We start from the raw sequence: 12444 nt of genomic DNA, 5'->3' as shown, positions 1-12444 counted from the left end.
TAACTTGTGATTAATAACAGAGGGTGCTAAAGATAAAAGTACAAGCTACACTGAAGACATCCATGATAAAGCAAGCCTCCGGAATTGATGGGCGACCAATTGAAATGTTTCAACAAGTTAATGAAACACTGGAAGCACTCACTCACTTGCGCCAAGAAACTTGGAAAGCAGCTACCTGGCCAACTGACTGGAAGAGGTGCATATCTGTACCCATTGCAGAGAAAGATGATCTAACAGAATGTGTAAATTACAGAATAATATCATTAATATCGCATGAAAGTAAAATTTTGCTGAAGATCATTCAGCAATGGTTTGAATGCTGAAGATCAATCAACAATAGATTGAAAAAGAGCTGCCAGAAATTCAAGAGGACATCACATTTTCTAAAGTAGAGGGATAGCAAAAAGAGAAAGACCCTGGACAAGGTGGAGGGACACCGTGGCTGCAACAATGGGATCAAACATAAGAACAATTGTGAGGCTGGTGCAGGATCAAGCCAATCTAAGCTTCCATTGTGCTTAGAGCCACTGTGAGACAGACTGACTCAATGGTACCTAACAACAATATCATATTTTATATTAAATTTGAAATTGACATGCCACCCAAACACCTACCCTGCACTCTGTACTTCTTTTATTCAATTTCCTCCTCGACATGTCTAATAGAATATTCAGTAAGCATCTTAGTGGGCATTCCAACCTGCACTTTCTATCTTCCCTACCACTAATTCCCTCTACAGGCAGTCTTTCTCCTCTGTTGATGGGACCTCCATCTTCTCAAAGATGATTCAAGCCAAATTTCTTCTTCACTTTCTCTCTTGCCACCTAATCAGTCTGCCGGCCAATCTTGTTCATTTTATGTTCTCTGAGTTGGACTACTTCTCACTTCTCAGCCCCAAATAATCTGATACCAAAGAGCATCCTATATTGCCTCAATTATATTAGTGACTTCCTGACACATTACCATTCTTCCTCTTTTGCCTTTCTACTATCTAATCTCCAAATAAAAGGGTCATTATTTTAATATATACATCAAATTATCATATTCCTTTGTTCAATGCCCTCCAGTGGGTATACGCATCTCTCAAAGTGAAAAGATTGAATATAGTATGGGCAGTGGCCAGATAGTTTATGACAACAGAACTCTGACTGAGCAAATAGCATAGGGGCCACATCTGCCCTCCCCTGGCTCCACAAGGGGAAAGGAGAATCCAACACTCTATCTGCCAGGGATGACTCCTGTAAAGCAGAGGCCAGGCATGCACCTGCCACCCATCCTTCTTTTCCCTATTCTAATACTAATTGCCCTTCCCAAATCGTACTTCTTCTCTATGGAATTCCATAACCCATTGTAACGGTTACACAGAACTAGCAGACAATCCTCACTTATAGGGGTTTACTCAGGAGGCTAACCAGTAACAACATTATAAGGACACAGTTCTTTTGTCTGTAGTACCTCTTCTATGTCTCTCTCTGGTCCCCAACCTCTCAGCAACATGACCCCTTGGCCTCTGCCCTGCTTAGTCAGGTGGTACAAAGCTTCTTTAGCACTGGTAAATACCCAAAGGATACCCCCACTCCACCAGCTATTCTATCCCCAAGGCACTCAGTTTTACTCCCTCTGTTGGCTGCGAAGCTCACTACTCTGTCGCAGGGTCTCAGCTTGGTTGCTATGCTTCCTTTCCTAGTCTGGGTGCTTGCCACCTCGGGTCCCTCGGGTCCCTCCACCACTTCAGACGGGGATCTTGCACACGTTGTGCTAGTTGCTCTTCTTTTTTGATGGTAATGAGATTCTCTGTTTTTGATTCTGATATGGCTCACACAAAAGCGACCAATCCTTGAGTTAGTCTTCTACTCCTTATTTCCAAGCCCTGGGTGCATAGGGGTTATGCATTGCACTTCTAACCGCATGATTAGCAGTTCAAAACCACCAGTAACTCTGAGGGAGAAAGGTGTGACTCTCTACTCTCGTAAAGAGTTTCATTTTCGGAAATCCACAGAGGCACTTCTAACCTGTCCTATAGGGTCACTATAAGTCACATTGACTTGATAGTAGTGCCTTTTGTTGCCGTTGTTTTGAAGTTTATCTAGTCATTTGACAGGAGTTACAACTATGGACTGAAGAATTGTGCCAAGTAAATTCACTGTGGAAACCAATCTAGAAAATCAACCTCTAACTTCTGAGCAACTGAGAACATTGAGCCCTTGGCCAAGGATGACCAATTTCCCTATTTTTTGCCCCTGCTTCTAATATGTAAACAACCAGAGAAAGACAATTATACATCCCAAAGGAATCACATTAAATACACTACTTCTAGCTAGCCTGCCTCCAGCTCCCTCATGCCTAGCAACATCTTCCAAGCAGGGCACGTCCGAAGCACTTTCTTTATCTTTTACTACACAGCCGGTCCACTCCCCTGCTGGTAACTGAATTTCTGCCAAGCACAAGTAATGGTGTGGTTGGCTCCCTTGCACGTCTAAATAATTAGCCCCTTTTTGGTTACATACTGGTCATCTCTGTTTATTCCAAAAGATTTCCCAAATCCTTGGGCCCTTCCAGATGTACTACAGGTAAGTTTCCAGCTACCACACTGACCTCTCCAAGGCCTCAGTCCTCTCTCCTCCATCGCCAGACTGGCCTCCGCGCTACTCTTTGAGCATGCACACGTTCCTGCTATGGGGCTCCTTAGCAGGCTATTGTTTTAGCCTGAAATAATCTCCCACACATATCATACATACATATATGTGTGTGGACTTTCTCCTACAGTCTTTTCATGTCTGTGTTCTGAAGTGACTGTTTTAGTGAGAACTTCTCTACCTATCCCCTCACCAATTCCTACAGTTAAATAGTTCCTGCACTCTCTAGCCCATATTTCCTTTTCTGCCACTGATTACATTCTAATATGCTATTTAATTTGTGTATTTGTTTAATACATGCACTCTCCTAAATATGACAGCAACATAAGGAGCTAATTTATCTTTTTTGTTTATCACTTTAACTCTAGAGGTTGGAATGCTGGACAGGGGTTCTGTGTTGTCCGTACACTCTATTTCTTAAGAGACATATGGTTCTCTGGATGGGCATGTCCAATATCCTAATCTATTTTCAAAGCATATGAATGACAGGGCATATCCATGTATCAAGTCTCCACAGAGAAAGAAAAGATGGCTATTTATTTTTATCTACCCATATATTGTAGCCTCCTGGTTTAAAATAAGGCACATTCTGTTTTCATACTGTGAAAATTAAGTGTTATTATGATACTCAATATTTTGCACATGGTAATCTGATATGTAAGAAATACATGCTCTCTAGAAGAGAGGGTGGTGACATTTCATCTCATGTACTTTGGAGAGACCAGTTTCTGGAAAGGACATCATTCTAAGGATAGGAAGAAGTTCAACAAAAAAGAGGAAGATTCTCAGGGAAATGGATTAACACAGTGCCCATAACAACGAGCTCAAACATAAATATGTTGAGGACGGTGCACAAGACCAGACAGTATTTCATTCTGTTATGTGTAATGGTGGCATGAGTCAACATTGACTTTAATGTGCTTCAGAATCACCTGGGGAAGCTTTTAAGATTCAAATTGCTGGGCCACGCCCCCGGTATTTCTGATTTAATAGATCTGAGCCAGAACTGGAGAATTTGCTTTTCTACCACACTCCATTCCTAGGTGATAGTGCTCCTGCTGCTGCTGCTACCATCCAGCAATCACTCTTTGAGAACTAATGCTGCTGCCCTGCTACTACAGGTATAATCTACGGGCCAGCAGTATGAGACCACCTGAGAGCATGTCAGACATTCAGAATCCCTGCTTTTAACATAAAACTATTAGGTTCCATATTATTAAAAAGATGTTAGGGGATTTATATGCAAATTAGAGTTTGATTAATATGATTCTAAAGAACAGGAAAGGTTTATGGTTGAATGCTTTCCTTAAAACTATCTGAAAAACCCAGTATTCCCTGATTTGAAGAAGCCAAATGTTGAGGACTACTAGTATTATTTCACACATTTAATGTTGGAATTGAAATATAATGGAATTTTCTATGAACTTTTTGAAGTAACCTTGTGTGTGTGAGAAAGAGAGAGGGGTTTTGTAAAAAACTTGGCTGGGCCAGGAGTCTCAGTAGTTTGACAGTTAAGACTAGTGATCCCCCATTAGTAATCCCCCATGATGTGACCTAACACAATTCGATTACACTCATAATGGGATCTGCTATGAGTTTCCCATTAAATGTAAAAAGATTAGGATGGAATGCAACACCCTTACTCAAACCATATCCTGATAAAATCAACTGAAGTATGCTTCCTCTGGGTTGCAGCCAATTCCCAATAAAGTGGACACTATAATAAAGCTTGCTTGCTTTCTGCTGCATCTAGATCTGCACCTGGCTCTTCAACCCCTGGTTCTCTGGATGTAAGCCAACAGATGGCTCTATTGCTTGTCAATCCTGGGACTCATCAAAGGTCTGCATTTTTACCTGTTACCCTTGGATTCATTCACCTCTGCAGCCACAAACCTATGATCTTCCTGCTGATCTTGGATTTATCATTTCCCCAGCTATTCACATCGAGAAGCCTCCAACTGACCATCGGACTGGATTTATCTTTTCCCCAGCTATTCACATCAAGAGAAACCTCCAACTGACCATCGGACTGGACTTATCATTTCCCCAGCTATTCACATCGAGAAGCCTCCAACTGACCATCTGACTGGACTTATCATTTCCCCAGCTAGTCACATCGAGAGAAGCCCCAACTGACCATCTGACTGGACTTAACATTTCAGAAAATAAAGTACCAGAGGTGATGTCAGTAGTAGGCTACTAACCAACTGGTCAGAGGTTCAAACCCATGAGCAGGTGTGTTGGAAATTGGTGTATTAGTCTAGGTACTTTGGAGAAACAAATCCACAGCAACTCATATATAAGAGAGAGTTTTATGTAAAGAAAAGGTGCATCACGAAAACATCCCAACCCAATGCTGCCCAAGCCCACAAGTCCAACATTAACCCATTAACCCAACACCAGTCCACAAAGTCCTCCACCTCACAAAACAGAGGCAATGATGCCGACTGTAGGAGGAAAGCTGAGTCAGTAAATGAATAAGCATCTCAGCACTAGCAGGGATCTCCACACGGCTGCTCCAGCACCCAGGGCTGCATCGGGATAGGTCCATGCAGCTTCTCCTTGGGGATGTCTTGTAAGACGTCAATCTTGCAAGCTGAAGCAGGGAGCTGCTAAGGCAGCTGCATCCTGGTGCGACCATCACAAAGCAAGAGACCCGAGAACTACAACGGTGAGGCTCACCACCCATTTATCCCTCCGCCTTTCAATTAGCCCCACATGTGATTATCGGCCAGGCTGGCACAATTAACTAACTCAATTGGCGTGATCCTAGAAGGGTTTACAGACTCAGAAACCATATATAGGGTCTCTATGATCCATAATTCACTCTGTGGTCATGGATTTTTAAATCTCAATAATTGATATCTGACAGATTCATAAGCTAGTTTATGAACATAATTTAATTCAACCCCGCTGTAAACATTTTTGAAACATACTCATTTAGTCTTTTATGCTACTGAAATATCTTGTTAATTATTATTTTAATCTGGTGTAAATAAGACTCATTTTGTTGTCATATTAAATTTTAAAATTCTCATTGCTTAATATGACCTTTCTTATCCATAGCTAGAAATGTTTTATTTATTTCAGCAGTGATAATGTATGTTAAAAGAATTTAGCTTTACAGTTGTACATAGGCTTATAAAATTATTTTACATCCTAATAATGATAACAGATGTCATGGTGGTTTAAACTGCCTGTGTCTAGTTGGGATGATAATACTAAATGTATTCTGATATATAAGCATTTCAATGAACTATGTCCCATTATTCATTATTTCTCTTTGCTAGAAAATAATTATTAAACGTAGTTATATCGTGTACTTCTTGAAAGAAAAATCGCACTTCCCAAATGAAGCAATATTTGAGTAATTAGAGATGCATTTCCCAGCCATGTGCACTTATGCCCACGGGCATTAAGACCTCCAGAAAGGCAAAATTCAGAAGCATGAACATCACAAATGTGCTGGACACAATGGATGGATGCATGGATTGTGATGAGAGTTGTAGGAGCCTCCAATAAAGTGATTTTTTTTAAAAACAGTGAACATCAACATTGACCCTGTACTTGTATTTAGTGTTTTTCGTTCTCCTTAGCCAGTATTTTCACAAATTGATTTTAAGTATTAATCACTTACCAAAAGACAAAGTGAATGCTGTGCTAATTTGGCAATTATTTGCTGGTGATATGGTACAGATGTAATAACTGCATATGTGAGGTTTTTCTTTAACATTTCTGCCGGAAAGGCCACCTGACCGTGACAATAAGTAGCAAATGTTTTCTGCTACATTTAGCCAAATCCTAAGCACATGATCTCAAAAAACCTTTTTAGAAGCTATACTCTATTTAGGACACCTAAAATTGTGTCTGTTCCCTGATTAATGTTCTTCAGAATGACCACAGTGCAGATTATATGACCAGTCAGATATGTTTCTGAACGATTCAACAAAATCATAAGGGTTAACCCTGTGTTTATTCAGCAGGTGCCATTAGAGCCATGCCTCACAAGCTTAAAAAAAAAAATGGAAGAAAAAGGAAAGATGATGCTCCTTGTAGGTCTACAAAGAAGAAACACCGTTGATCAGAAAATCTGGTCACTGTTCTCATTCTGGGCCCAGGCAGTTTGAGTCTCTCATCCTGCAGCAAAGGGACTATCGCTTCTTGCCACAGAGTCGTCTCTTCCTTTTTTCACCTTCTTCCCATCTGTGGACTTTTCACTTCTCTACAGATGGCTTTTACCCTCTAAAAATACACCTACTCTTAAATTCATTTAAAATTCCCTGGCTTAGCTCTCTGGCTGTTTGCCCAACCTCAGTTTGATGATTTAGGATTTTCAAAATGCTTCAGGTGCCTGCTCACTGCTCCACTCCAAGGCAACACCCCTTTCTAGCTACTTGTTGCAGCAGAACTTTACGTCCAGGAACCAAAAGCTGTCTACACTTCCTAGAGTGGCTGCAACATATGGCCACAAATTTGGCCATACTTAAAATAGCTCCCTTATAGTTCTGGTGGTCAGAAACTAGAATCAGTCATGGTGGGATTAAATTTAAAATGCACAGGGCGGCCTACACCTGAAACCTCTAGGAGAGAATCTGTTTGCTTGCCTGTCTGTGCTCGAGAGGTGGCCGTCTCCCTTGCCTGTGGTCTTGCATCGCTCCCATTTTCACTTCTGTCATTACATCTCTGCTCTGACTCTGGCCCTCTCTTTTCCCCATCAAGGCCCACCCAGATAATCCAGGATAATCTCACCATATCAACAACCCAACTTAATCATCCTTACAAAGTAATGTATTCACAGGTTCCAGGATCAGGACTCAGACGACCATATGTGGGTGGCATGTTGTGTGTGTATGTGGTTATACAACTAACCAGGAGTGGCCTCAGTAGTGGAGACAGCACACAACTGGCTATTGGTCAGCTGCCTCAGGAGGGAGAGGTCTTCTTGCCATTGTCATTAACACCACTGGAAGATCAATCATGGGTTCTGAATCACATTGATGTTACAACCCTCTTAACAAACTTGTAGTTCGGTGATGATATTCAACCCCAAACTTTTGTTTTTCTTGATTTTATTTGATGCAAGAAAGGGTGAGTTTACCTATATAATCTAACAAAATATAAATTTTTAAATAAACAAACTTAATTTCTGAACTCAGGAAAATATTTCATTAAAAAATTGCAGATATTCACATTTTGTCTTACATGACAGCATGTACCATTACTCTTTTGAGAAACGTGATCTGAATCTTAGTGAAATTTGCTTGGGGAAAAATGAGCAACAAGTTATTTGTCCCATGTTTTCACAAATAAAAGAGAAGCATTAATTATCTGGTGATTGTCTCGGGCTCTTCATGCCTATGATGTAGGGAGGGTTTCACTCAGTGTCTCCCACAACACCCTGCCACTGTCAACCGTGAAAATAGACTTTAAAATAGGTTGATACGGTTCTACTACACACAGATTCTTCATTCACTGTTTCCACTCAAAAGGTTAGGAAAAGACCTAATAATATATTTGGTTGGTTTGTTGAAGCATGGATTGTACAATGGCCTACAATAAGTCAAGTTGAATTACCAAACCCACCTTGTGAGTTGGAATCCTTGCGAACATAATCTTAGTGAGACATACATAAGACAATTGGCGTTTTAGAGTGGATTTATTGGGATAGACCAATAGACTCACAGACTTACTTATGGACACATGCTTTTACCACAACTGAGCAGTTGCAAAAAGGAGCACTCTAATTTTTATGAGTATCTCCTCTTGGTATGTATGCATCAAATATTTTTTATGTTTATTTATAAAATATCAGATATAAGTGGGATAGTGTGCTTTTGGTTATACATACATAAGTTGAATCATGAGAAGCACAAATATGACTTTATTGTTGTCTTTGTTGGGAATTTAGGTATGGTTCAAAGAGCTGCGTGCAGGTGCCAAGTTGACCAGGAGCAGACAGTGACTGGTGGATTTTGTGTCAACTTGGCTGGGCCAAGATTTTCAATGGTTTGGCCAGTCAGGCCGAGTAATGCCTCTTGATGTAACCTAACATAATATCATCAACTCCATTATGGAAACTAATGTGATCATTCAGGCAGTGGTATGAAAATCAGAGTGAAGTTCAACCCCCTTACTAAGGTCACAGCCCTAATACAATTGAAAGAAACTTTCCTAGGAGGTGCTGCCTACTTCCTATGGAAGTGGACGCTGTGGGAAAGTTTGCCTAATTTTTGCTGGGTCTGTATCTTGAATCTTACTCGCTGACTTCTAGTTCTTTGTCCTTGAGCCGAATTGCCTGCTGACTGAGGCCTTTAGCAGTCTGACATCTGACCTGCCATCTGAGCAGTAGACTGTATTCATTCACATCTCCTGTCACAGGCCTCACCTGCTAACCTTGGCTTCATCTGCCCCGGCAGCCTGGTATTAGTTAGCCTGTGTGTTCCTGTCAATCTTAGATTCATCATCCCTTGAAGCTACTCAAGTCTGGAGAAGCCTCCAGCTTAATATCTAATTCACAGAACTTGGACGGGACAGACCTACTTCTAGAACTGTGTGACACTTTTTACTGACACCAATACATATTTATCCTGTTTATGGGTAAAAATAAGCCCCATAAACAAGAATTGCAGTCTTCAATATGGTTTACAACTCAATGTAAAGATAACAGAAATTCTCACAACTTGACCAATAGGTAACATCATGATAAACAGATAAAAGCTTGAAATTTTCAAGAATTTAAATTTGCTCTGATCCCCATTCAATTCTCCTAGAAGCAGCAGAGAAGAAATCAAACAGTGTGTTACACTGTGTAAAGCTGCTGCACAAGACCTCTTCCAAGTGTTGAAGAGCAAGACTTCACTCTTAGGCTCAAGGTGATCCTGACCCAAGCCAGGGTATTTTCAATTGCTTCATATGCATGAGGAAATCGAACATTGACTAAGGAACATCCGAGGAGATTCGAGTTCTAATTATGGTGCTGGTGAAGAATACTGAATGTACCATGAACTGGCCAAAGCACAAATAAATCTACCTTGAAAGAAGTACAGTCAGAACACGCCTTAGAAGCCTGGATGGTGGGACTTCATCCCACCTGCTTTGATATGTTATCAGGAGAAACCAGGCCCTGGGGAAAGACATCATGTGTGGTAAAGTGGAAGGGCAGCAATAAAGCGTAAGGCCGTCAATGAGATGGATGGACATACCAGCTACAACAAGGACTGTGAGGCTGCTGCCGGACCACACGCAGTAGGTCATGTTGTTGCCTAGACTCTCTCAGTCCGAATGGACTCGGCAGCATCTAACAGCCGCAAGGTGTGTGTGGTGGTGGTGGTGGTGGGGGACACTCAAGTGGTTTTGGTCCTCTAGAGAGTTGGACAGAATGAGTTTGGGAGGGACAAACTCACTGCAATTGAGTCCATTCTGACTCAGAGTCACCCTAGAGGGCAGAGTTGTCCTGACTCTCCGTGTTCCTGAGACAGGAATCCTTATGGAAGAGAAAGCTTCATTTTTCTCCCTTGGAGTGACTGCTGGGTTTGAACCGCGGACTTTATGGCTAGTCGCCTAACTCATGATCCACCATACCACCAGAACTCCTCTGTCACCATCAGCGATTATAAATTTGAAAAGAAGTGTGACTCTGTGGCCAGATTCTGTGACATCAGGAAAGAGAAAGATCGAGCCATATCTACAAGTGGAGTCTTTTGAGGTGGCAAAAAAAAAAGGAAAGATATTAATGACAAATTAGTAAATAAACACAGTAAGTCCATGTTTACCTTGATTATTGGATAATCCAACCCTGACAATAATAATTAATTTTATACGATAACTTGGCTAGGCTATGATTCTCAGTGGTTTGGCCTGAAAATGGACTGATTGCTATTACGTAATGGGATTGAACATGATCAGCCAATCGACTGAAGGGAGTTGCATGGCGGTGTGATTTGCCTCCAGTGTATAATTGGTTATCTGGCAGAGCTCACTCTGTCTTGTGAACCTGCTCTTTTTGTCACCCGGCCTCAGACCTTGGGATGTAAACTGCTCAGGTCTGAGCTACCATCTCACCTATGAGTATTGGCCTTGCCAGCCCCAAAAAGTATGAGCGAATCGCTTAAAGTAAACCTCTCTCTCAATCTCTGTCTCGGTGTTTTTGCTACTCTAGAGAACCCAAGCTAAGATTGAGAGGTAAGTCTTCCTGTAGAAGTGTGAGGCTTTTTGTGTCCTCCGAGCCAGCCGGCGAGTGCCACGGGGCGCTGCCAGGCCCCCTCGCAGGCCATGGGGCGCCGCTGGTCGGTCCTTCCCTGGGCGCGCCGCGGCGCTGGTGACCAGGCCGCAGCTGCGAGGGCTCGGGGCGTGCGGCCTTGGGCCTGGCGGGGCTGCAGGAGAACCTGTTTATCGGGCAGGCCAAGATTTACTCCTAAGTGAGCCCGAACAAGTGCTCTGGAATGCGCTCCCCACTTCAGGAAGAGGACTCAGTTGCACATCATGAAGTCAAATGCCAGGGGAAGCCTGTAGCCGATTCTACCGGAAACGAGACGAAAAGAGAAACACTGGGAGTGCCCTCCGGAGCCGCGTGAAGTCCGAGGAACAGAGAAGGTCAAAGACGTCAGGAGAGGCCCACTGGTCCCTTTTCCAAACCAAAATTCTGAAGCAACAGAACCTCCCAAACCCCCACCTCGACTGGTGGTTCCACCAACGGAGCCATCACCAAGCCCACCCTGAAAAAGCCCAGCAAGGGCAAACCGACCTCTAGGGGAAAAGCTCAAGGAAAAACACCACAGAACCGCAAACTCACACACTTCCACCCTGTCCGAAGGAGTTCCAGAAAGAGCCAAGCAGAGCTGCAGTCTGAAGAGAGGAGAATCCAGGAGCTGATTGAAAGTGGAAAGGAAGACGGGATGAAGATTGACCACATCGATGGCAAAGGCCGGGGGTGATTGCCGCCAAGCAGTTCCCGAGGGGCGAGTTTGTGGTGGAGCACCACGGGGGCCTCATGGAGATCATCCATGCCAAGAAGCGGGTGAGGTGTACGCACAGGACCCCTCCACGGGCTGCAACATGGACGATTTCCAGTATCTGCGCAAAACCTACTGCGTAGATGCCCACGCCCCGCGAGACAGACGGGCTGGGGCGACTCGCTCACCACAGCAAGTGCGGGAACTGCCAGACGAAGCTGCACGACATTCATGGCGCACCTCATCCTGGTGGCCTCCCACGACATCGCCGCGGGCGAGGAGCTGCTGTACGAGGACCGCAGCAAGGCCTCCATCGAGGCCTACCCGTGGCTGAAGCATTAGCCCTCTGGCCCCTCGAAGGACAAGGTGCCCCCAAAGGGAGTCGGGGTTCTTTGGGGGGTTATTATTTTGGCTCCCCCCCCCTCTTTTTTTTTTTTTTTTTACACACTTAAATATTAGTAGATGACTTCAGATATTTTAAAATATATATATATGCTTTTTCACTGTAATATTTAAATAATCTGTCACAGGTTTCCAAGGTGGTCTTGTACAGATAGCCTTATATCACCCAAACTTTTATATCTGCGTTGTTTTTTGTACCTTTTTTTGCATACAAGCCGAGCGTTTGTGCTCCCTGTGCACGCGGTCCCAGAGCCCACGCAGGTTTTAGCAGAAAGAGGCAAACACGGACTACGGAAAGCCAAGAGGTTCCGCCCGCCTCCGACTGATGAGCCAGGACTCCGCCCCTCGCCAAAACCCCGCCCCTCGCCAAAACCCCGCCCCCGACGGCAGGGGGACGCAGGAGGTCGCCGACTCCGCCTCCCGGACGTACCCACGCATGCACGCGCGCGCACACA

At 43.4% G+C, this 12444-nt stretch overlaps 1 pseudogene; it reads left to right on the top strand.

Moving 5' to 3' along the window:
- Nucleotides 1-10184: 10184 nt before the first annotated feature.
- On the top strand, nt 10185-11929 carry LOC101655479 (annotated as a pseudogene).
- The last annotated feature ends 515 nt before the right edge of the window (nt 11930-12444 follow it).

The sequence above is a fragment of the Echinops telfairi genome, unplaced genomic scaffold, assembly GCF_000313985.2.
Source record: "Echinops telfairi isolate 266 unplaced genomic scaffold, ASM31398v2 ScPeMD7_9;HRSCAF=40, whole genome shotgun sequence".
NCBI lineage: Eukaryota > Metazoa > Chordata > Mammalia > Afrosoricida > Tenrecidae > Echinops > Echinops telfairi.
The sequence above is the reverse complement of the archived record's forward strand: the minus strand, read 5'-3'. Positions and strand labels throughout refer to the sequence as shown.